This window comes from Cheilinus undulatus, linkage group 16 (genome assembly GCF_018320785.1).
Source record: "Cheilinus undulatus linkage group 16, ASM1832078v1, whole genome shotgun sequence".
Lineage (NCBI taxonomy): Eukaryota > Metazoa > Chordata > Actinopteri > Labriformes > Labridae > Cheilinus > Cheilinus undulatus.
In genome coordinates, this window is record NC_054880.1 from 18,081,762 (window position 1) to 18,106,007 (window position 24,246).

General features: G+C 40.1%; 1 protein-coding gene across 2 annotated transcripts in view; it reads right to left on the reverse strand.

The window, feature by feature from the left end:
• The window catches only part of rbms3 (RNA binding motif, single stranded interacting protein), a 468,933-nt gene that overhangs the window by 370,248 nt on the left and 74,439 nt on the right, over nt 1–24,246 (reverse strand). The window lies entirely within an intron of this gene.

Below are 24,246 nucleotides of genomic sequence, written 5' to 3' on the forward strand. Positions count from 1 at the left end.
TTGGGTATCAACAGGGTCCAGGAAACACAGGGCTGAAGCTGCTGACAGGCTGGATTATGGCGCTCTGAGAAGGGTTACCTTGGCTGACACGGCCGCTGGAGCACAGAAGAAAAACAGGACACACATGCCGATCTTTAGGCATTTGATCAAAACCCAAACTCCAAGTGGAGTTTTTGAAAAGTGGTGAACAATGCCACTTTAAACCTCTATTATAACTCCAAACAACAGATTTTGCATCAGTTGGTACTGTACATTTGAACTTTGTTTTTGCAAGGACGCCCATCACCACAACATGACTTGCTCCCTGAACTGAAATAAATTCTTCAATTTTCAGCTCATGTCATGTCAACATGGAGAGAAATTAATACTTCCAAAGTTTTGTTTGGATGTCAACACATGAAGCACAATGACCTTCACATTAATAACCGGATTGAGAAACTACTAATAAAAATTTGAGCATACAGCATTAGATCAAGCCAAGTGCTACCATAATTAAGATCAGCTGATCTCACGCAACCTCTTATCAAATGACGGCCAGCTGATTTGCTCTAAGTATGCTTATTTAAACTGCTCTTGCCTGGCCGCTCTCTACAAGCTGCTCTTGCAACCCTCCTCCACCCCAGCTCCTCCTTCATTATGCTTCTGACTTAATCAGTGTCATTCTGTTGTCATTGATGCCTGCTCTGCTCTGGGGTTTTTGCTGCTTCTCTCCATGCCTTAGGCTTTCCTTATCAGGATAGAAAATTATTTAAAGACAATCAAAAGCTTAGTTTACAGGCTTCTTTAATAGCTAAATCCAAATGATTAAATAAACTATGAAAGACCCTGCTTCTGACTCTCAACCTGTTCAGTTCAATAGAGCAGGCAGGCTTCAGTACTTGACAAACTGGTCTTGGGATCAAATCCCTGTTTAGTGCTTGTCTTCCTCTATTCTCTCCCCCCATATTTCTGTCTTTCTAGCTGTCTATCAAATAAAGGCAACAACCTCTGTGTGTTAGCCATGTGATTGGTATACTGTCCAAAGTGATCTAGAATCAGCTTTGGGCCTGCAACTCTTCACAGAATAGGCAGTAGAATAAAGGATGACTTGGTCACATACTATGCCCTATTTCTAACAAAGAAATAACAGAATTGTTGTCCTGCAGCCACAGTCATGTCAAATTGTCCTTGGGAAGGACACTGAACCCCAAATTGCTGTTCCAGCTGCAGCAGCTGGAAATGGATGCATTTGAAAGGTTTTAGTAAAGCGTATGGACATTTTACATAGAATCCTCTGCCTGCAGTGTCTGAATGTGCTGTGAATAGGTGAATACGACATGCAATGTAATGAGCATAAGTGGTCTGGCTTTTTGAAAATGTGATAAGGATCCACTCTGGCTCAGCTCTGATATGTGACAACTCTCTTTAGGAAAGTTGCCAGTTTGATCCCCAACTCCTGCAGTCCTTGGAGAAGACATTGACTCCAAAATTGCTGGATTGCTGAATTTGAATGTGTATGAATAGGAATTGTTTGCACTGATACATTTTTTCTCTATGACCTGGTTCCTTTTTCCCTCTGTTGCTTGTGGTAAAATGGGAAAGAGCTAAGGAAAAAGGAAGATGAAGAGATGGACAGGAATATGTCCTTGACTTTCTTTCCTCACTCAGCAAAGCTTTTAAACTTGCTTAAAAAGTGTAGGACACTGTGCATTAATAATATCTGTATTCATTCTTGAAACAAATGGTGGATGCACCATACTGGATTCATTTTAGCTACTACTGATATCGATGGCAATATTTAAATGACCTAGAACTTCAGTACTTAAACAAAAACAACTTAAAGTTTGAGAATAAACAAAATGACATTTTTTAAATCAAATCCCCAAAGACACACTTAAATATGAAAGGAATGATGAATAAAGGTTAAGACTGTTGGTCCAGCTTAAAACTCTTGCTAATTAATGCTCGCACTGCAAATATGTACAGCTGATAGAGGCAAACTTTTTTGGGAATTAAATCTTCTCCCAAGCAGTAGTCCACTTGGACTTGGTACATTTTGCTGCATTCATTTTACCCTCTACCTTTACAGGCCTTCCAGGGCCGGCTACTTATACAGGAGCATCTTATCTTATCAAAGAAGCATCCCCACAGCATGATGCTGCCACCACCATGCTTCACAGTGGGGATGGTGTGCCTTCGGTGGTGCGCAGTGTTTGGTGTCCACCAAACATATCATCTCGTCTGATGGCCAAAAATCACCATCTTGGTCTCATCAGACAAAAGCTCTTCCTCCACTTGACCTTGGAGTCTCCCACATGCTTTAAGCAAATTCTAGACAAGATTTAATCTGAGTTTTCTTTGAAATGCTGCTCTCCCTAAAGCTTTGACTATTGAAGAACTGACCAACAGTTGTGTCTATCCCATCTCAGCTGCTGAAGCCTGTAACTCCTTCAGAGTAGTCATAGGTGTCTTGGTGGTCACTCTCACGAGTCTCCTTCTTGTACGGTCACTCAGTTTGTGAGGATGCCTGATCTAGGTAGATTTACACATGCACAATATTCCTTCCATATCTTGATGATGGATTTAAAGGAACTCCAGGGGATGTTCAGTGCCTTTGAATGTTTTTTATACCCATCTACTGACTAATACCCTTTAATAACCTTTTCTCTGAGTTGCCTGGAGTGTTCTTTTGCCTTCATGGTGTTAAGGTGTAGTGGATAATTATGCAGTCACTTATTTTACCTTACATATTTTTATCTAATTGAAATTGCTTTGTAGAAATCTCTCTTCACCTTGACATTAAAGAGTTTTTTTTGGTATTTTTTTGTGTCAAAAAGTGAAATTATAATTACATTATAGCATTATTGATTTATAAAATCAATAAAAGGGTAAAACATCCAAAGGGCTGAAAACTTTAAATTGGCACTGTAAGCACAGTCAGTTTACCAAGTCACTTTTCTCCTTTTGTCTGTTTGTATTTGAAAAGACTAGTGGTTGGTTAAGAAGATATATTTTAAGACATAATTGGCTCAGTGAAGACCCTCTCTGTCTCATTATGATGTAGGAAAGCAGCTTCAGAAGATTAACGAATGAGTGCCATCATGAGTTGCAGGCTTTGATAGTCCCAAACTGTTCATGGAATACGAAAATAATTACTTTAACTAATAAACAGTCTTAATTAGATTGTGTTTGCTGCTTTGCTCCTTCTGATCCAGATTTCAAACCCTTGCCGGAAAACTGATGTTACCCAAAGACCATTTTGCCATGATTTATTGTACTTTTGTGAATGGTGTGCAGAGCAAAGACAAACCACCTTGAACGAATCACAGCTGTACACTACATCACTAGTGAGCATTAACAGTCCCCTTTGGCCCCTCTTGGAGTTTCACCAAGGTCAGAGGTCATCCCACACAGGGGCTCCTGACGGAGAGCACTGGCAGCAATACAGACTCACAGCTGTGCTTAGAAGACCTGCCAGTCTCGTATTCTTCATCACGGAAGAACCGGAGGGAGAAAACGTAAGCCAAATTTCAGCCTAATTCATACAATATATAACGACAGGTTTAGGGTTCATGTTAATATAAAACAGGAGGAGGCCGTTTTCCCCCTCAAAGCAAGATAACTGCATGTATAACGCAGAGTCCGTAGAGGAGCATGAAAGAGGCCCACTGGTGTTATGAAACTGCTGGTCCTGGGAAAAAATAGACAAGAAAAAGAGCTGAATTTGAATCATGAGTTCTGAGCAGTGGCAAAAACGGAAACTTCACTTATAAGAAAAAAATCCAGCAACTTTTTTGTTTTTTCCCTGCTATTGTCAAACACATCAAACAGCTGTTATTTTCTCTCAGGCTTGAAATGACAGATTTAGTCATAGGGTCAAAACTTGAGAACTGTGTGTGGGCAGGATATTTTGTATGAACAACACATCAGCATTTAGAGCTATGCCTCACTGATGCAAGTTATTGAGCACTATAGAGACGTTCCTGCTCTATTATACAGCCACTGTAAAAGACAGAAGGGAAGGGAACAGCCCTAAGTATGGTACATTAAGCTGCATGGCGGCTTCTTTAACGCAAGTATTCTGCAGTTCATAGAGTTTAAGTGCTGCCCCCAGTCATGCAACAAACTCCATTGGCCTTATAAATGAGGGCTATTCAAGCAAAGAAGAGGCGAGGGAAGTAAAACGTCCATATAGAAGTGCATTGTTTAAAACTTAATCTCAAGGGAGGGATCATTTTTTAATACTTTTAACTTAAATGGGATAACAGAAACATGATGAAAAGGTTTTAACGCCGGGTTTCTACATTGCAGGAGTGACAAGATATTCCGCCTTTAGACCAGAGGGGCTGGGCTGTGTTTTAACATGGGGCTGACATCCAAGGGTCTTGACATTTTTTTTTTGACTGGAATGCATGATTGGTCCCCAGACTTAGATTCATGTCACAGACTTTCAGTGGCTCGTCAGAGCGCTACACCCTGCCCATATTTCTCTGTTTTATATAAGAGGCCAATCGGGTCTGGTTACACAAGGCTTTTTTTTTTCTCTCCCTGTTACTGAGAGCGGATGTTTAACATGCAGGCAAACAGATGTGGGTATGTGCAGGCTGATTTCTATATGTGTTTATGTATCTATTTGTGCTCACAACTCTCCAGGAGTGATAATGAGGAAGAGAAATCTTTTTTTTTCCTTTTTCCATTGACTCCATTCCATTGACTGTGCAGGATATTAATCTAAAATAATAAAGCCCCAGTCTCCTTTCCCTCATCCAAATGTCCAGATGAAAGTTGCTGACATATTTTGATGGTGAGGTCATTTTGGGGGAAGACATGCTCAGAAGGGATCCTTCAGGTAAAACGGCATGCCCCTTCTGTGAACCAAAACACACACTTATCTTACCAATAAAATGTGAAAGATGCCGAAATCCATTCTTAATATCAGCTGTCTATCTGATCCTGACTCAGTTAGCTAGATCACGTAACAATGACAATTAGGCTGAGCCGTAAGCTATACAGCTCAGTTCTTTGCTATTCTGTATGGCAACCACATGTGTGCAACGTCAGCACTCACCAGAACTGATCATGCCCTATGGAAGAAAGGCAAAATTTTTCAAGAACGTCAGTTAGGTCCAGTTGCCCCCTTTTGGACCAAGCTTTGGATCTGGATAAATGAGAACCTTCATAGACATTGCAGTACATTGCTGTTTTTAATGTGCTGGAATGCCTGTGTAGTTAGCTAGATTGTGCAAATGTAGCATGGCGGGTGCTAACAATAAAGATCAAGTTGTTTGGATGTATTTCACATTTGTTAGGCCAACATCTTCTAGACCTGCAATATCTGCAGAGCTAATGTTTTAGGGGAGGCGATTCAACAAGTTTAATAAGTCAAAGAAAGAAGACCAAATGAAACAAAGCAGTAACCTTTGCTGCCTGCATTGCAAAGACAAGAAACTTTTCATTGATCTCTACAAGAAAGTAGTGGTCTCTCAGTTCAGAGGTCATGGGTCAGCCTCAATCAGGCTTGCACATCTGGACACTGCAGTTTTACTTTTACTTCTTCCTTGCAAAACTGCCCGAGCTCTGTCGGGTTGCACAGGGATTGTCCGTGATCACCCCTTTTCAGTTCACAAATTCTCCATTGGATTGAGGTCTGGGCTTTGACTCGGCCACTTCAGAACATTCACCTTGTTGTCTTTACACCGACTGCTGAGAAGCATCCCCACAGCATGATGCTGCCACCACTGTGCTTCACAGTGGGGATGGTGTGTTTGTGGTGATGTGCAGTGTTTGGCCAAAAAGCACCATTTTGGTCTCATCAGACTAAAGCACTTTTCGCCATTTGCCCATGGATTCAAATATTTTTCCTCTGATTTTCTTTGAGTGTTCTTTTGTCTTCATGGTGTAATGGTAGCAAGGAATACTGATTAACTGGTGACTAGACCTTGTAGACACAAGTGTCTTTATATTACAATCACTTGAGACACAATTACTGCACTCAGGTGATCCCCAGTTCCCTAATTGTGAGACTACTAGCAGCAGCTGGCTGGACCTCTGATGAATTAGGTCAGTCACTTTAAAGGTGATGAACATTTATGCAGTCATTTAATTGAGATTACTTTTCCGAAATCTGTTTCTACTTTGACATTAAAGTCTTTTGCTTTTACTTTATCATTGGTTAAAAAAGCCAAATTATATTGACCATGGTTGAATTATAAAATCAATAAAAGTGTAAAACATCCAAGGGGGTACATACTTTTTATAGGCACTGTAAATAGGCATCTATTTTAGTTATAGGATGTTTCATAATGGGTGAAACCCCTTAAAGCAGCTGTAATGTTTCAGATATTTGAGTTACTTTCAATCAAAACAGGTCTATTCTTTTCTAAATTTGAGATATAAACTCTTGGTCAGGGTAATGAAATAAGGTTTCAACCCTTTAACTGGAAAAAATAAATCTTTAAACCTTTAAAGAATGCTACACAGCCTGTTTATATCTCAAACTGTCCCCTGCATATATTGTTTCGATGATAATAAATGCCACAGATAAAGCGATGTGCATTATTTTCTTCATACAGGATATTTATTCAGCCAACAGAGAGGAAAAATGTAACTTGTTCAGCGAGCCAGTACGTTATCAGCACCATTTATTATCACTAAAAATGCAAGACCGGGCGGGATAATGCTTCACCTTCAGCTATGTGAAAAAGTGAGAGGAGGTTGTGGCTCCATTAATACCCTGAGATGAACCAGAGCATTGCACCTCTCCTGAGTCCATTTCTCAGCGGTTAAGTGATTTCCGTCTCTCTCTCTGCTCTCCCTGGTGACTTTGCGTGGGTTGAAGGTGTCTGGGGATGGACCTTTACAATTACAGTACATTTCTTTATACAAAGCGTACAGCCTCAAATTAATTCAGATGGTTAAAGGTTGAGTTTTTAGTCCATGGGAAAATTTACAGAGTCAGAAAACTAATGAATAAACATGAACATCTATTGCTCTTTTTGAATACAGTGAATTAAATGCAGCCTGGGTCTGTGTTAAGTCCTTGGAGGATTGAAGTAAACAAAATTAAAGTGGCCTATTTTATGATCCCTGTGCTGCAAAAAAACAGAAGGAAAGTCACTGCTCCCCTATCCGCAGGAGTCATTTCTATGTGAACACTATGTGACCCCATAACTATGATGAAACCTCCCCATGAGGTTCGGAATAATACGCTCATACAGAACAATTCCTTGCTTTCCAGGAAATATTTCCACCATGAAATCTATGACACAATAGAAGAAAAACACAGTCCACGAGGTGTTGGGGAGGCAAACTGTGGCCTATTGCCGAGACATCAGATTGCTTTTGTATTGCAGAAAGTTTAACAGCAAAGCGTCTTTATGGCTCACAGTGAAATCATACAGTTTTATTGTTTCAGCTTGGTGTATCGACTTTGTGGAGGATGAATCAAAAGCAGCCTAGAGCAACAGATTGTGTGTTATTTTTTCCTGATTTTATCTCCAAATGAAACCTTTACATCAGGTTGTAATTTGAACCACTTTGACCATAGTCTTGTACATGTGCTTTTTCTTCTTTCTCTATGCAGTTAATAACACTGTTCTGTGATTATCTGATCATCCTGAAGGCATGGTGCCCCACAGCTGTTGTTGGAAACATGGATACTGTGAGACAGAAATGTTCATTTCCCACAATACAGATCCAAATCAAAATGTCCTGGTTTCCTGTTGGCCTAACTGTCTTATCTTGGCTCAGACTGTTTTTTTTTTTCAAAGAGACTGGAGGGCTGCCAAAGCGGCCCCTTTTTCCTCTCTGTCATCTCCATATTTCATACACAGAGCACATGCAGAATACAAACTCCAGCACACTTATTCCTATTCAAAATCCCATCCAATGAAGAAAAAAATGAGCTCCCTAAAAAACGGCTAAATAACCAAGTGCCAAAGCATTTTGAAATGAAGGTTGAAATGAATGGTTTAAGGGTGAGAGGCTTCAGCAGAAGGACCAGGAAAGTCATCCCAGATGGCATTAGTTAGGGGATATTGTCTTCTAGAGGACCCTCCACGCCTGGTTGCTCCATTTGGCCAGCTATGAAAGAGAAGCAGCTTTCCTTTGGCATCTCTGATGACTGACTTCCTGGAAGCTGTGTTGCGTGAAATGGCCTCCTCTGTACCAGTCGCCCTCCTATGCCAATCCTCATCCCCTCACACAAGTCTGTCTCCCGCCGCCAAAGACCCAGGATTTAACTGTCACTCTTGGCAAAGCACGGCATACGGAGGAACGAAGGTTCCGTGGGTCACCGGCGCTGCCATCCCAAACGGCATCTTTGTCCACCTACCCTTCATCTTTTTCTCCAACAGCCGAGGACTCGGTTCAAACGTAGCCAAGGCAACCAGCAGAAGGGCATGTGTGGATTTTTGGCGTGTGGGAAGTCTGACAAGTTTGGAAAAAGGGAAGGAATGAGAAGTTACCCTCGATGCGTCCAGGCTCACTGGCAAGGCCAACAACACAAATCTGTCTCTTTTTACCATCCACTTCTACGGATAAAGCTCTTAGGAAACTCTTCTGCCATACAAGATGAAAGTCTGGAGGGATACAGAGTAGGTAGTAACCAAGGCAACTGGGTCGGAGGGTGACACAACACAAGGGGTGGATGACAGCCACTCATATAAGCGGTACAGCCCTGCACTTGGGGTCAGATGTGGTGAGTTTGGAGTGCACTGCTGAGATTTCTTTGCTGACCTGACTGTGACTGTGAAATCTCCGTTGACTTAAGTCCCAATACAAACTTTTCTGACCCTACCTGCTGGAGTCTGTGCACCTGCCTCCAGAGATGTTAAAACGCACCTTTCCACAGGTCAGGCAAAGTATTTTAGCTCAAAGAGACAGTGTTTACTCTTTAAAAACCTTTGGAGGTGTTAAAGGAGGGAACAAGATGTGCAAAGATGACAAACAGATAAATAAGAAGAAAGAGGAGGAAGAGAAACATATCAGAGTGAGGCTTCACCTTTAGAGGATCTTTGACAAACAATAATATGTCCTTTCTCCGCTTTGAGCTCTGAGGGAACCTCACAACTTTCTGTGTCTGTTATCCATCTCTCCAAATATTTTCCTTGGCCTGACACGTGTTTATGCTCTGATGAACCGTGAGCCTGGGGGCTGCTGCTGTGAAGCGGATGCGGAGCCTCAAATTTGCATCTTGATGTCCCATGGGAAGCAAAACGGGAAGACATGGGGTGATCTGACTAACAGACAAAGCCACAGACATTGATGTGGTATGATTTTGATAACACCTATATTAGAAAAAAAGTCCTCAGTGATCACTTTAGGATTCACTCACAATGATCTCCCACTTTGCTTGGACTAATGAGAAGCAGCAGCATCTGCCCCCTCAGTGGAAAAAGGCCATATACATCGACTTAGGGGTAAGTTAAGGCCAAATGGAGGAAATGGAGAAGGACATGAAACTCTACATCAAAAATCTTTGACAAATTAATGAGTTTATTGGCCAAAAATGGATCCAGTTGATAATTGATTTATTCCTTTTAGTCATTTTTCAGTTGCTGCTTCAAGAGTTCCAGATGTGAGAATGTGCTGACTTTGTCTGCTTAACAACACTTTAAATTCAATACCATGAGAGGTTTGGGGCTTTTGGTTGTACAAAATAAGGAAATTGAGTCTTTATAAAACTTCCCTGACAGAAACCAAGCACCAACGTGGGACTCAGTTTGGCCGGAATCAAATTATACTCAATATTCTGTTATATAGCTGCAGGCCTTTTTGTATCAATATGTCTTATACTTCAGTAAATCCAGGCTCACTCACTCCAAAAACTTATTAAATTATACCCCTCCTTGCTTTAAAAATTAAAAGTTTCTTCTGGACTGACTGGAATACAAAGCAATAAAAAAATGACGTTTTTTTTTTTTTTTTTTACTCTTATGACTTAAACAACATACGACTGTAAAAGTGTTGGCTTTGAACTGCATTTGAAGGCTTATCTTGTGACTTTCAGATTTCCAAACCAAAATAAATAGTCTCTTTGGATACACCCCCTTTACCCTCAGCTCACCCTGCCATGACTCTTCACCCCCACGCCTCCCTTCCTGATACACCAGCTGTGAGACTGAGAGCAGCAGGTAAGAGTTTAAAAACATCTGGAAGCAATTCTTAAGTGTAAGTTCATGTGACAGTATGCGTCACAAAGTCAGTTAGGTTGGTTATCAATTTGCCTTTGTCACCTAGCTCTTAAGAACGGCCCATGTTGTATCGCAAATGTTTGCAAATGGAGACCGCATGGCTAGGTGCTTGACTTTGTACACTTGTGAAAACAGGTCTGATAAAGCACCTGGAGTCAATAATAAGCAGGTGGGCCCAAATACTTGTGTTCATAGTGTATCAAGTGTCTCCACTTGCTCAAAATTTTAAGGACAGGTTACACTGAAAATTAGTATGGTCCATCACAAGTTAGCAAAAAACCCCTGAAAACCTGAACTATTCCACCTTTGGCCCTGTGTATGAGAAGCAGCATGACTTTGACAAACGGTTGTGTTTGTAGTTAATTCATTTGCTAACAAGAATGCAGAGTTAATAAAAAAGGGGAAAAAATCTCAAACACTGTCTTGAAGACCTTGCTTGAAATTAAGTAACTTTGGCCAAGAAATCACTCAGTGTCTTACTTGGTTTTAAAACTATTTTTTTAATGTTTAGTTTCCTTAGAGGCAAACATCATAAAGGACTTCAAGCCTCTGTCTACTCAAAATCGTTTTTAGTATGTTAGGTTTGTACTCTGTATGTTTAAGACACAGTAACTTCCTGTAACATGGCAAAACATAAAACTTTGATGAGCCAGCACAGCTTTGCATAGTTCAATTTACACAATGAATTAAAAAAAATAATAATAAGGTGATACATACTAATAGAAATAGTTTAACATCCACAAATAAAATCATCTAAAGGCAAATTGAAAATAGGGAGTCATCTGCATAGTAACTCACTTTAGCATTTTGGATTCATCACCCCAAAGGAGTCCAGGCCCCACTTAACACTTACGTATGGAGTAGCTATTTTGATTTTTATGATATTTCAGTCACTTTGTAATATGAAAACAATAAAATAAATTGTCATTGAATCTTCAGTTTATATGAAAAATGTCCTAGAATAAAACAGCAAAATATATTAACAACTGAGCTTCCACTAGGTGTATGATGTCACAGGAAAATAAGCGCTTTGAGGCTATGATCCATCATTAAAAGATTTTCACATTACTGTTTCATTTCTAAAGTGTGTCTTCTCTTTCTTTGCTTGCAGATCTCTCAGAAAAGGTTTTTACTTTCCTAGATACCACCAGGTCTTCTGTTCAGCTCTTTGCAGATGTGGAGCAGCCCCTCACTGCTTTAACCATGTGCATGAGGTTTTTTTTTTGTCACTCTCCCAAGTCCAGCCCCAGCCCTCGCTGGCGGTTCCATTTGCCAATGTTGATGCGTTTTTGCTCTTAAAGCGCCCAACTGGTCAGTACCAACTGTGTATGAAGGGGAGCTATCATATCATCAAGATGTTTGAGAACACTAATGAGTGGAACTCTGTCTGCTGGACGTGGACCTCCACTAAACGGTTTGACAACACTGTGGGTCAACAGAAAGAGAAGTGCTCGGCAAATTCTGGGAGCCCAAGAAAATATCACTGGGGCTCCAAGCATCATTTTGGGTCAAGTTCAAGGTAGCTGTGGAACATATTCTGGCTCCATGCAGTCCTTTGTTGGGGACCTGACAGATGTCCACCTGTGGGACAGAGTCATCTCTCTGTGCGAGATAAGGTCCTACATGGAAGGTCAGCCCTTCAACCCTGGCAACATTATCAACTGAGCTATTCCACCTCCAGCCATGTGTACGAAGTGAAGAGTGACTTCAATAATCTCTCATGTTTTTAGTTTACTGAATTGCTTACAAGGATAAAATATTTAACCAAATAAGGGAGTAGTATTTTGGTTTCAGACTGAGTGTTGAAGAAATTGATTAAAGAATTAAAGTTACCTTGGTGAAGAAATTGTTGTCGTCAGTGTCCTTTCTTGTTGTCTTTGTACCCTGTTTGTTAAAGACAGCAACTTGCCTTTAACATGTCAAAACATCAATTCAGCCTTGCCCTATGGATTTGCAACTAATTAAACAAGAATTAGATGACAAAAACTAGTCGAAATACTTTTATATGTACAAATAAAATTATCTAAATATAAATGGACAATAGGCTGTCATCTGCATAGCAGATGGGTTTATCATTTACAACAGAATCCATATAAGGAGAAACTTTAAGAATAATTACACTTGATCTAAACTCCTGTGTTCTGAATTGTGGATATCTATGCAGCGGACTTCAACCTGTTAACAGCAGTAAAGAGTCGGCCTGTTAATGTCTGCATCTCAACCATGATTACAGCTGTTTACCCACTGGGGCAGCCTAGCTGAGTCTGAGTGGCTCACACCTCCAGACAAATGCTTTCACACTGACATTTTAGTCCTCTTCTTATGTATGCTTTTTATACACCCACTTCTCTGGCTCTGTCACTTTGTCTGTTCGCCTCACTCTATCACTGCTTCCCTTTGCTTCTCTCTCTCTCTTTCTCTCTCCTTCCATCACTCTATAAACTGTGGGGATGATGGATGCTTCTGATTGCCGCAGGCCTCTGAGCCCAGCACTAAATCCTGAGTGTTGTTCAGAGCTCCATGCCATTAAAACAACACCTACACAATGCAGAAATAGCCACATATGGTCACTGTGTGGTGGTCTGGATGGACAGAGTAAACTGTTTTATGAGTGCAAAGCATGGGAGCAGTCTTCCCATGTAACCCTAAATCCATAACCAACACTGAGACTTGTTTAAAGAAGTTAACTTTTTCTTCTGTGAAACTTTTTAATTGAATTGGTGACTTTTTTACTGTCTTAAGCGCTCTATTTACCACAAATTATTACCAAACCAGTAGGTTTGGGCGATAAAAAATAAATTATCTTAATATCTAGAGTGGCAAAAGCTACAATAAATTCTTTCATCTTAACAGACACTGAGCAAAACATTCAGTCACTATCCAAGTTTTGTAACTAATTTCATTGCAATTTAATGGTTAAATGAATAACAAAATAAATGTGTGAGTAAAGACTGTGAGTAAAATTTCTGAGGCAATGCAAACACAAAGTCCCAGCAAATTATAATTTTAGAAAAAAATTTCTATGCCAAGTGACCTTAAGAAAACTGTAATCTTCAAGAGTTCTGTTTATTTCAACTTAAAAAAAAAGCTTATTTTAAAGCCTTATGGGTGTGTGCCACACACAGTAGGGCCTGGCATTAGAACTTTGCACTTTTAAAAGTCAATTTAGAGCATCAAATCCACCACCAAATTAAGACTTTAATAATAATAAAAAAAAAAAAAAAACACCACATGGCAGGTTTTTCCAATATTGTTGAGCCCTACATGAGTATGTTTTGGATATGTTTGGCAAGCTCCAGAGCAGAAAGGTCTGCTGATGGGATACAGAGTGCAACAAGAAAAGGACAGAGTCAACTTTCACCCAGGTTAAAAACGGTCTTTTTCTTTGTTTCCTTCATTGATCTGATACACAGGCATGACTGTGACTAATGCTGTTTCTGTTCAGAGTCACTTTCTGATGTCTTACCTTTAAAACATTTTCTGCTGTCTAACAAATCTAAGAAACATATAGTAGAAAAGTCAGGAGGTTCTGAAAGTTCCTGCAGGGTCTGACTGTTTCTAAATGATGAAAAAGCTGCCTCGCTCATAATTGATTCAAAGACATATCTTATAATATATTATATTAGTATATGTTATATACAGTAGAAGCCAGAAGTTTACACTTTTTTTCTCACTAAATCAGACTAAACTTTTCCTGTTAGGTCAGTTTGGATTACCAAAATAATTTCTATTTGCTAAATGCCAGAATAACGAGAGGCAGAATGTTAATTACTGTCTTCAAAGTCAGAAGTCTACATACTGTACATTTTCTTTGTATTTGGTAATATTGCCTTTAAACCGTATGACTTGGGTCAAATGTTTTGGGTATCCTTCCACAAGTTTCTCACAAGAGTTTGCTGGAATTTTGGCCCATTCCTCCTGACAGAGCTGATGTAGCTGAGTCAGGTTTGTAAGCCTCCTAGCTTGCACACGCTTCTTCTGCTCTGCCAACAAATGTTCTCTAGGATTGAGATCAGGGCTTGGTGATGGCCACTCTCAAACACTGACTTTGTTGTCCTTAAGCCACTTTGTAACTAAATTGGTGGGATGCTTAGGGTCACTGTCCATTTGGAAGACCCATTAGCATCCAAGCTTTAACCTCCTGGCTGATGTCTTGAGATGTTGCTTCAATATTTCTACATAATGTTCTTTACTATTGATGCCATCTATTTTCTGAAGTGTACCAGTCCCTTATGCAGCAAAACAACCCCACAACATGATGCTGCCACCCCCGTATTTTGCAATTTGGATGGCGTTCCCAGGCAAGCTTCCCCCTTTTTCCTCCAAATGTAACAATGGTCATTTTGGCCAGACAGTTCAATTTTAGTTTCATCAGACCACAGGACATGTCTCCAGAAATTAAAGTCAGGGAACCCATCTCCTTCCTAGCGGTATAATGGCTAGACATTCCCATGGTGTTTACACTTGCATATAATTGTTAGAACAGATGAATGTGGCACCTTCAGGCATCTGGAGACTGTACCCAGGGATGAACCAGATTTGTGGAGGTTCACAAGTCTCTTCCTGATATCTTGGTTGATTTCTTTGAGTTTTTTTCTATGATGTCACACAGGGAAGCAGTGTGTTTGAGGTGTGCCTTAAAATACATCCATAGGTGTGACTCCGATTAACTCAGATGTTGTCAATGAACTTATCAGAAGCCTCCAAATCAATGACTTTATCATCTAGGCTTTCCAAAATTGTTTAAAGGCATAGTAATCTTAGAATATTCAAACTTATGACTTGAAAGAAAGTAAAATAAAATTCTCTCTGTCATTATTCTGGCATTAAGCAAGTAGAAATCATTTTGGTAATCCTAACTGAGCTAAAACAGGAAATGTTTAGTCTGATTAAATATTAATATTGTTGTTTTTTCAAAATAAAATGCTCCAGTTTCATAAAACATTGAAAAAGTTAACAATTCACCTCACTTTTACCACATGAGTCCAGTGAAATCCTGCATACCGGCATATGCTTTCTTCTTTAAACAGTGCGATGACAGTCTATCATTGTTTTCTACTAACAATCATTCTTCATGTACATGTTGACTCTGTGCAGCTGGCTGTTTATAAAAGTGTCATTTTGGCATAATGCATTTGGATTTGACTACTCCGATTGTGACAAATGCCATCTAGCTTAAAAAAAAAAAAAAAAAAAAAAGGAAAATAGGGCATGAATTTTGGGCTATCCCTATGTACTAGGACATTAGAAACTACAGATATGTATGGTGTTGGTTGCAGAAGGACAAGACTGCAGTAATGTTTTTGTTTTTGTCAATGATGCCCCATGGACTACAGTGAAAAAAATGGGAAGAAGACAGGGGTGTAAGATGAGATGAGCATGGCTCTGAGGTGACGTATAGTCTTCCACTGCTGGCCCCTCTCTGTCAATCATAGATTATTTAGGACTGACTTCCCTCACTGTGTCCAATTTCAGAAGTAAAGACAGAACCCAAGGCAGGAATGAAGAAAAAAAGAGCTAAAGAGACTGAAGATAAGTGACTTTGCTTTCCAATGACAAGGCCAATGAGAAAGGTCTTGCATCATATCTCCTTCTTTCCTCTTCTTCTGCAGTGTCCTTGGCTTTCTCTTTCCTCCAGATGGGCCCTGGTTGTTGCAGCATCTCTCAGGATGACGTGGACTCCAGCTGCCTACTGTTGCAGCTTCTATTTATGGGCCTGTACCCCTTTTCACCTCGAAGAAACTTGATACCACCTTCAAACATGCACATCTGTTAGGCATCACTGAACGTGCTGTGCATCAGTGGAGAAAAAGTCTTTGGGTATCAGTCAGACTAGTTTTAAACGGACAATGGCCTTGGACCAAAACATCATGCAGGCATTCCTTATATGAACCCTGAAGGGTCAGGATCACACAGAAAACGTCTGTCTCTTCTACACAGTTGCTCATCTCTCCTCTCAGCCTTGAAATCTCGTTTTTGTTTTGTTGTCTCTGTCAGGTCCCCATGGAGGCTGGAAATGAAGAATTAAGACAAAAGCAAGAGAAAACAAACTAAGTTGCAACCAAGTCAGCAAACACTGCAGTCCTCCAATAACAACACTTCTTGATAAAAGTCTATTTTCTCCGCACACTGTCTCCACATGATGTTATCATTTTTCTTTAAATTCAATAAAGTTCTTTTCTCGCCGCTCAGATGAAAACTGTATAGTTTGGAGATGAGATGTGTGTATTTGTGTGTGTGTTTCCCATATGAGGCCGCCGTCTGCAATATGACTTGCTGAAAAGCTGATGAGAAGCCGTTATGAACACGGATCTTTATTAAACCACAGGCTTTGTTTTCATTTCCACTAAAGAAGAAGAACAGAAAATTATCCGCTGCAACTTTTTCCTATTGTCAAGCTTAATAATCGCCTTCCTATATTTGAATAAAAAGGTTTGTCCTCAGCACCTTTAAAGAGAAACAACTTCTTGAGGACAAAAACCTTCTTTTTCTTGTATTTTCAGCCTGCAGGAGGAAGCTGGTAAGTGACCGTGAGGCTAAAGCACAGAAGACACTTGAGACACAGCTCACTCAAATGGTTGGGAATAACATGAAAAGGCCCACATTTGAATACTTTGTGTAGCGGCATTTTACTAGCTTTGAATGGCAACTGTGTGAACTTCTTTTTTCCTAATTTTGAAGAGCCACTTCAGTAAAGTGTTTACTCTCCTTTATTAAGGTCGTTTCAAATGAATGGCATGCACATTGGACGTCTTTTGTATCATGTCAATGAGCAGCTTTAGAGACGTGTTAATGCGTCATGTTCCTTTATCTCTCTTATCTAACTCTGTCAACGAATGAAAGACAAGGGGGAAAAAAGAGATCCTGCTGCTCTGCACCCCAGTGGAGCATAACAGGGTACGCATGTAGAGTCATGAAGACATTCCAGCTCCTCACTAGACCGCTGACACAGGGACATGTCAGAACAGTGGCTCTTGGCCCCCTGAGAGAGCTAGACAGCTATACTGTCACTGTTTCGAAAGCTGCACTGTGATAGCAATGCACCAAAACCTGTCAGATAACTCTCTTTTTTTATTTTCAGACTGCTCTGTTGGTCTAATCGTGTCAACCTCCCCAGCAGAAAACATGAACAGACATTTGCTATGCTAGTGGAGATATTTCAACAAAGAACCTTCAGTATGAAAATGTGAGCGTAAGGGTATTCTAGGTAAAACATCACTGAAATCCCCGGGGTCTCTAGTGCATTTTTCACACCTTAGCTTTAAAAGCACTACCCTAGTAAGCAGTTATGATAGATGTAATCAAAAGCCCCTAAAGCACGATGTGAGGAAGTAGCCTGGGTGCTTCAACTTGTGTGTGTTCAGTAATTAATTAAGTTAATGAAGTACAAGCACTTTAAATGTGATCGCTTGGTGTTGATGGAGTGCAAAGTGAATATCTGTGGTGTTTGCAATAGCCCTTCATACCAAGAGTATTTTTTGCCTCTTGTGACAACATGCTAATCGAGTCTATATGAATATGGCGCAACAAGCTTTACACACCTGGATTGGGGGATTTTCTGCCATTCTTTTTTGCAAATCCTCTCAGTTAAACTCAAACAGCCATGTTCACGTCTCTCCAACAATGATTGATAGGGTTCAAGCCAGGGCTCTGGCTGGGCCACTGCAGGACATTGACAAAGTTGTCCTGAAGCCACTCCCTTGTCGTTTTTACTGAGTTCTTAGGGTCACTGTCATATTGGAAGGTGAACCTTCAGCTTGTCTGAAGGCCTGAATGTTGCAAGACAGATTTTCACTGAGGATATCTCTATACCTTGCTCCATTCAGATTTCCCTCAACCCTGACCAGCCTCCCAGTCTCCTTGTTGTTGAAAAACACCCCCACAGCATGATGCTGCCACAACCAAGCTTGATGAGCCGTGCCTGGCTTTCTCAAGACACAAAATTTAGAACAGAGGACAAACAGTTCAATCTTGGTTTCAACAGACCAGAGAATCTTGTTTCTCACAGCTTCAGGTTCGTTTCTGTAAACTCCAAGCAGGTGTTCATGTGTTTTTTTTTTAAACTGAAGAGAAACTTCCATCTAGCCACTCTGCCATTAAACTCAGATCAGCAGAGGGCTGCCATGATGGTTGTCACTCCAGAATTTTGTCCCATCTCCACACAGGATCTGGAGCTCAGTCAGTGACCACAAGGTTCTTGGTCAACTCTCTTTCTAAGGCCTTTTTCCCATGATTGCTCAGTTTGGCCAGGTGACCAGCTGTTGGAAGAGTCCTGATTGTGCCAAACTTCCTCCATTGGAGAACTGTGGAGGCCACTGTGCTCTTGAGAATCTTCAGTCCAACAGAATTTATTTTAAAGCCTTTCCTAGATTTTTGCATTGCAACAATCCTGTCTCTGAGCTCTTGTCCCTGCTGAGGCCTTCCATAAAGGGGCGTGTGCCTTTCCAAATCATGTCCAATCAATTTAATGGACTTCAGTCAAGGTGTAGAGACACCAAAGATCAAGAGAGTTGAGAGGCACCTGAGCTAAATTTCAAGTGTTTTTGCAAAGGCCTAAACACTTGTTAATGTGATATTTCATTGTTTTATCTTTAATAAATTTGCAAAAATATTTAAAACTCTCTTCTAACTTTGTCATTATGAGGTAAGGAGTTTAGATTAACGAAGAGAAAAAATGAATTCAAACCATTTTTGCATCAGGCTGCAACCTACAAAATAAAAAAGTGAAGGGGGCCTGAATACTTATGGTTTCTACACTTATTCATATATTTACACAATGATCTCCTCACTTTCATCAAACTTTGAAGCCACAGCTCTTGAAGCCAATCTGCGGAGGCTTCCATATTGAAATCACGGTCTCAACCAAACTTTGGATCAACCTAACGGCCCGCCCACTAAGCGCGACTTCCTGTCAGCCTGCTAGCTAGCATTCAGGTTGACAGAAACTGAGCCTCTGCCTGCCGAGCTATCTGTCAATCAAATGAGACGCTCCAATCAGCTTTCATCCTAAATATAATCCAAACGATCGTGGTACAAAAAAATTCAACCCCCGTACAGTAGGATGACAATAACACACTAGCTAATGAGACACGTTTGGCTGTTTAACGTGTGTGCAGATGGGACTTACGGTGCTCCTGCAGCCAGCCTCAAGTGGTAACTTGAGGCAACTTTTTGCACTTCCGCATTGGCTTCATTTTTCAGGACTGGAGGTTGCTGCTTGGGATCACCGTCTGGTTCAGGATTTTTTTTAAAGGATCCTGTACTATTGGGAGATAGGGCTAATGGCAAAGGTCTGCACTCTCTGAGTGCTTTTCTAGTTTTACTTTGTCTTTTAATTGTAAGAAATCTGGCAGACCCATTACAAATAATAAGCTACAGATAACAACTAATGCTAGTATTGAGGCACTTCTAGCTAAACTGATATGCAATGCAGAAATCAATTTCTAAAACTGTCCCCATGCACTTTATGAGACCAAAAAGCAATACTGCCGAAAACAAGTTGTTGAATATTATTTTAGCCATACCTAACAGTTTATGTTAGCATTTAACCCCTTGTAAAGTAGGGATGTATGATGTTAGATTTGTGCCGATAAGGAATAGGCTCAGCTGATACATAAAAAGGAATTTAAGACAATGGCAATATTGATACTGATAAATAAATGTAGCTAAAACCGAAAACTTCAGTACTCAAAACACACTTCAAAGTTCAAGGATGAACAAAGAAACAAATGTTAGTTCTGAGAAGAACTTTTCATTTAAAGCATGGGGATAAAGAAAGAAAGGACTTCTGTAGGTCTTTTGGTCCTGCCTAAAACTCCATATAAATTCAAACGCTCCACCAATTTGCAAATATGGCTGATATTTACAGCCGATGTAGCTGATATAGCTGATACACGGGTTATGAATATTGGCAGAAATTTTCATATCTGAAGATAGGATCATTATTTTATTGGCTATCTGCTGCTGCTGAGAGTCCAATGATATTGATCACCCCTATTTAAAAGGAAAGATACATTTCCTAATATCTGCCACTGTACTCTTTAAGGAAATCAAATATAAGCTAGGATGTAATGAAATGCTAACTTGGCTGATGTTTAAGAGTTAACAGCTTATATTACCATTTACATCCTTCTAAGTTGACATTGAAATTATCTGTCATTGTATCCTTTACTTAGCCTAAATAAAATTGTTGTTTTAGAAGGAAAGTGCCTGAATGCTAACATTAGCTTTTATTTAGAAGCAAACAAGTGAGGTTAGCAAACTATCCTAGCAAACATCATGACTCAAAGGCATCATACCTGACCTAATTTTTTCCACAGCGCTATTTCGGTGGGTGTACTGGTAATATCACCTGGAAGTTTTTTTAATGCTGGCTTAGCAGTTGTTTAATGGCAGACTGCTATAAGCTAGTAACCTCTGCAAAGCTAACATTACACAATGTAATTACCAACTTTCTGCCACTGCACTATTTAACCAGATTAAACTATTTCCTTGCATCTCTACATTATGATTCTAAAATTCTGTCACTACACTCTTTTCAGTGATCAAATGTAAAAACTTAAACTAGTTAAAAGCTTAGTATGTGTTTTATTAAATGGAAGCTTATGTGTTAGGCTACCATGACTGTTTTTGAAAGCAATCTTTCAAAACTTGCAGCTTGATGATGAGTGTTGGAAGACACCCACAGCCCTGACAGTACTTGTCATCTGATATATTATTGGCCTTTTCACATTAGGTCCTGAGCCTCCCTGACTATGACCAGAGGATATGATGTATTGCCCATTATCACTGGACAAACACCATTTGGACCTGCACGTTTTAGTCATAAGCTGATTTCCCATAGTGCTTAGCAGTGCTAGCCTGTTGGCAGTTAGTTTAAAGTGGACATCATGTCATGCACAGTGAGGAAAAGAATGATGTGTCAACTAATGAACATCACTTTCTGCTCCTGTCGTCATTTCTCAGGGGCCAAATGATTTGGTGCACACTGGAGTGTTCACCAAGATCCAGCAAACGGCCAAACTAACAATAAATCAGAGAACAGCAGGGAGGGTACACCCAGGAACACTGAGTCAGCTGCAGAAACATTTGTGATTTATGTCTGTCTGAGCCATCAATCTCTGTAACTCTTCTACAAAAAAAACAGGAAACAGTAATAGCTTCCGAATCCACACCGCAGGTCTTCCTTAAGCTCATATGCCTTAATGAAGCTATCATTTGAGGTTTTGGTTTATGTGTGGTGGTCAAAGTTTTTCAGTGGCGAGATCTATTTCACTGCAATGCACAACACAAATCGTCCTACTGCAGCATGGATCCTCCAGGGGCTGAGAGGGGCCATACAAGCAACTGCAGACGGGGATCACAGTTTCCACATGTTCCACACCCTGTTTATATTGGCACTCATGCTGGGAGAGAGACTTCTGCCAGGATGAATTTAATTACTGGTAAACGCATAGGCTGTAGCAATGATAGAATTATATAGCTGTGTGTATGTTTGTCAGGGTTAAAACTTTGACATGATGGTAGAAATCAAACCATGTTGATACATGTTTTACTAAGGCAACAAAGACAGATGTCATAGGACTTTTCTTGGACTAATGGTTTTGGCCAAAAATATAATCAAGATTAAAAAATTTCAACAATACAAGATCAAAATTATTAATCAAATGTATTATTTATTATTTTTGTACAGTTTGTGAGCATGTTTGTGTGTTTAGAAGAGAAGTGAAGGTCATAATCTTACACACAAGATTTTGATACATCTACTGCATGGATATTTTTCGCATTTAGTATCTGGGAAAGCTCCCACAGAAAGCGTTTGGGGCAAAATTCTTGGAAGGTGATTAGACAAACGTTATGTTACATTCATCACGGGATAATCAGAGCAACAAGACAAGCTGAGGTTGTGCGCATGCACAGCTCAGATACAAACCTGTGCTTGAAAGATACTGCTGTTGTTTATGAACAGTGGAACAGGATTTGGATAAAACTTATTCAAAGGCTGGTTGGGAGAGAGCGACTAGGGAAGCATTCAGGGTGGCTTTTTGCTCTTGTTTTAAGGAGGAAATGTGGCACAAGTCTGTAATGTACTCAACGTACAGCAAAGACATTTCTGAAGAAGAACATGAGGGTGCAATGAGAATGAACAGTGAATTTTAAATCCTTAAATTCATACCAAAAAGCATTGTGCACATTGCGTTTTGAAGGTGACGTTTGCTGCATGTGTGTAGGACACATGCATACTATACATACTGTCATTCATAAGTGTTTTTTTCTGCCTCTCTCTCATATATATATATATATATATATATATGGAGCATGTATTGCAAGGGTAAATGACATATTTACTGACTGCTTTGATTTTGGGAATGCCAAATCATGATTGCAATTAAAAGTCATTTAATTGTGCAGTTGTACTAAGAACTCCATAATAATTTTTGTTTGGTACTTAGGATGTTTATTTGGCTAAGCAACCATTTAAATTGCATTTAACCGACTAGTCTAAAGAGGGGAAAATACTGTCAATACAGTCACATTCCTCACAGGGTCACTGTGTTAGCAAGTGTGATGTGAGCCTCATATACTCTGTACAGCGTGGCTAACATTAGCAGCTAGCTCTGCCAGCCTTTTTTTTTGCAGGTTAGTATCGCGCTTTGGTATGTGGCTTCTTTTCACTGAAAAAGACCACCTTCCCCCAATATTTTTGTCTTTGCGTTAAATATAAACGATGATGTAGGTTGGCTGATTTTGTTTTGTATAGCCTTGTGACATTTTAAGTATGTTCATTGAAATAAAGTTAGATTTAAGTTGGGAGTTTGCTCCACTGTTTTCTGTAAAAAAAGATATAATGCTATTTTATTCATAATATTGTTTTTGGCTTCATAAAATAATTCGCATGTACCTAATACCTAAACCTTTCAGGTTTTCCTAACTTTCCATTTACAAGATGTGCACTACAGATATTACCAGAGGGAATTTGTCAACAAGAGTAATTATATAGTACTGGTATCCAGGGAGTAACAAGAACATTTTCCTATCCAGGCTAGTGGACAGAACAGATGTTGAGACATCAGTAAAAGGCCTACCTATTGCATAGAGGCTTTTGACCCTAAACTTTTCATGTATTTCCATAAACCACAATGCAAACTCAACTCCCCCCACTTTTAGCACAGCCTGTCTTTCAGGCAGATGAATGAATGACATTTCTTTTGACAGCTCTGGTATGGAAACAGAGCCACAGGCTAAAAGGGATGACATGATATAGACAACAAAGCCAAGTGAGGAGTTGGCGAGAAACAGGGACCCCCTGAAGTGAGCTCCAAATCCAGGACTCCTGTATGTCGATGTGTTAATCTGTCAAAAGTGACAAAAGAGACTGACAGGAAACAAAGAGGTAGTACAAGAAAAACACAGAGGAAGAACGAGAAAGACATGTTGCATGGATACATAGAGGAACATGCTGTCACTCGTTGTCACTTTGGTGTTTTGCTGAATTTTGCTGAGCCTCTACACTGATGTTGTGGGTGAACTGACTGAATTCTGCTCTATTTGGGAGTGACTATTTGACAGGTCAGCATCAGCTTTTTGAGAAGGGAGTTTAGACACACATCAGAGGCAGCTTCCAAAAATTGCAGTGTGGGCTCTCTTTCTGGAATTTGACCTTAAATGGCCAAATCACCTAAAAACAGCAGGGCAACAGAGATCTTAGCACCCACAACCGAAGCACTGATATGGTTTTAACACAACACATCCACTAAAAGGGCATTGGTCGGAGCCGTGGAACCTTAAAAGTTGGCAACATGAGCCGGCCCTCACAGTGTGGAGCTTCTCCTGAAGGGCAAAGTTCAAGAGACCACGGCAGGCTGTGACTGTGTTAGGATCTCCAGTAAAGGCTAAGGTCGCGACGCAATGAAACCCAACACATCCATCTAATTTCCCTGCATAAATATAGGAATCCATGACCTCTAGGACGCCACACAAGAAAGCACTCGAGCAGCAGAGGAAGCGGCATGAGCATAATGAATCATTTAAGATGGTAAGAGTGAATGGACAGGGTCAGAGGAGAGCAGGAGGA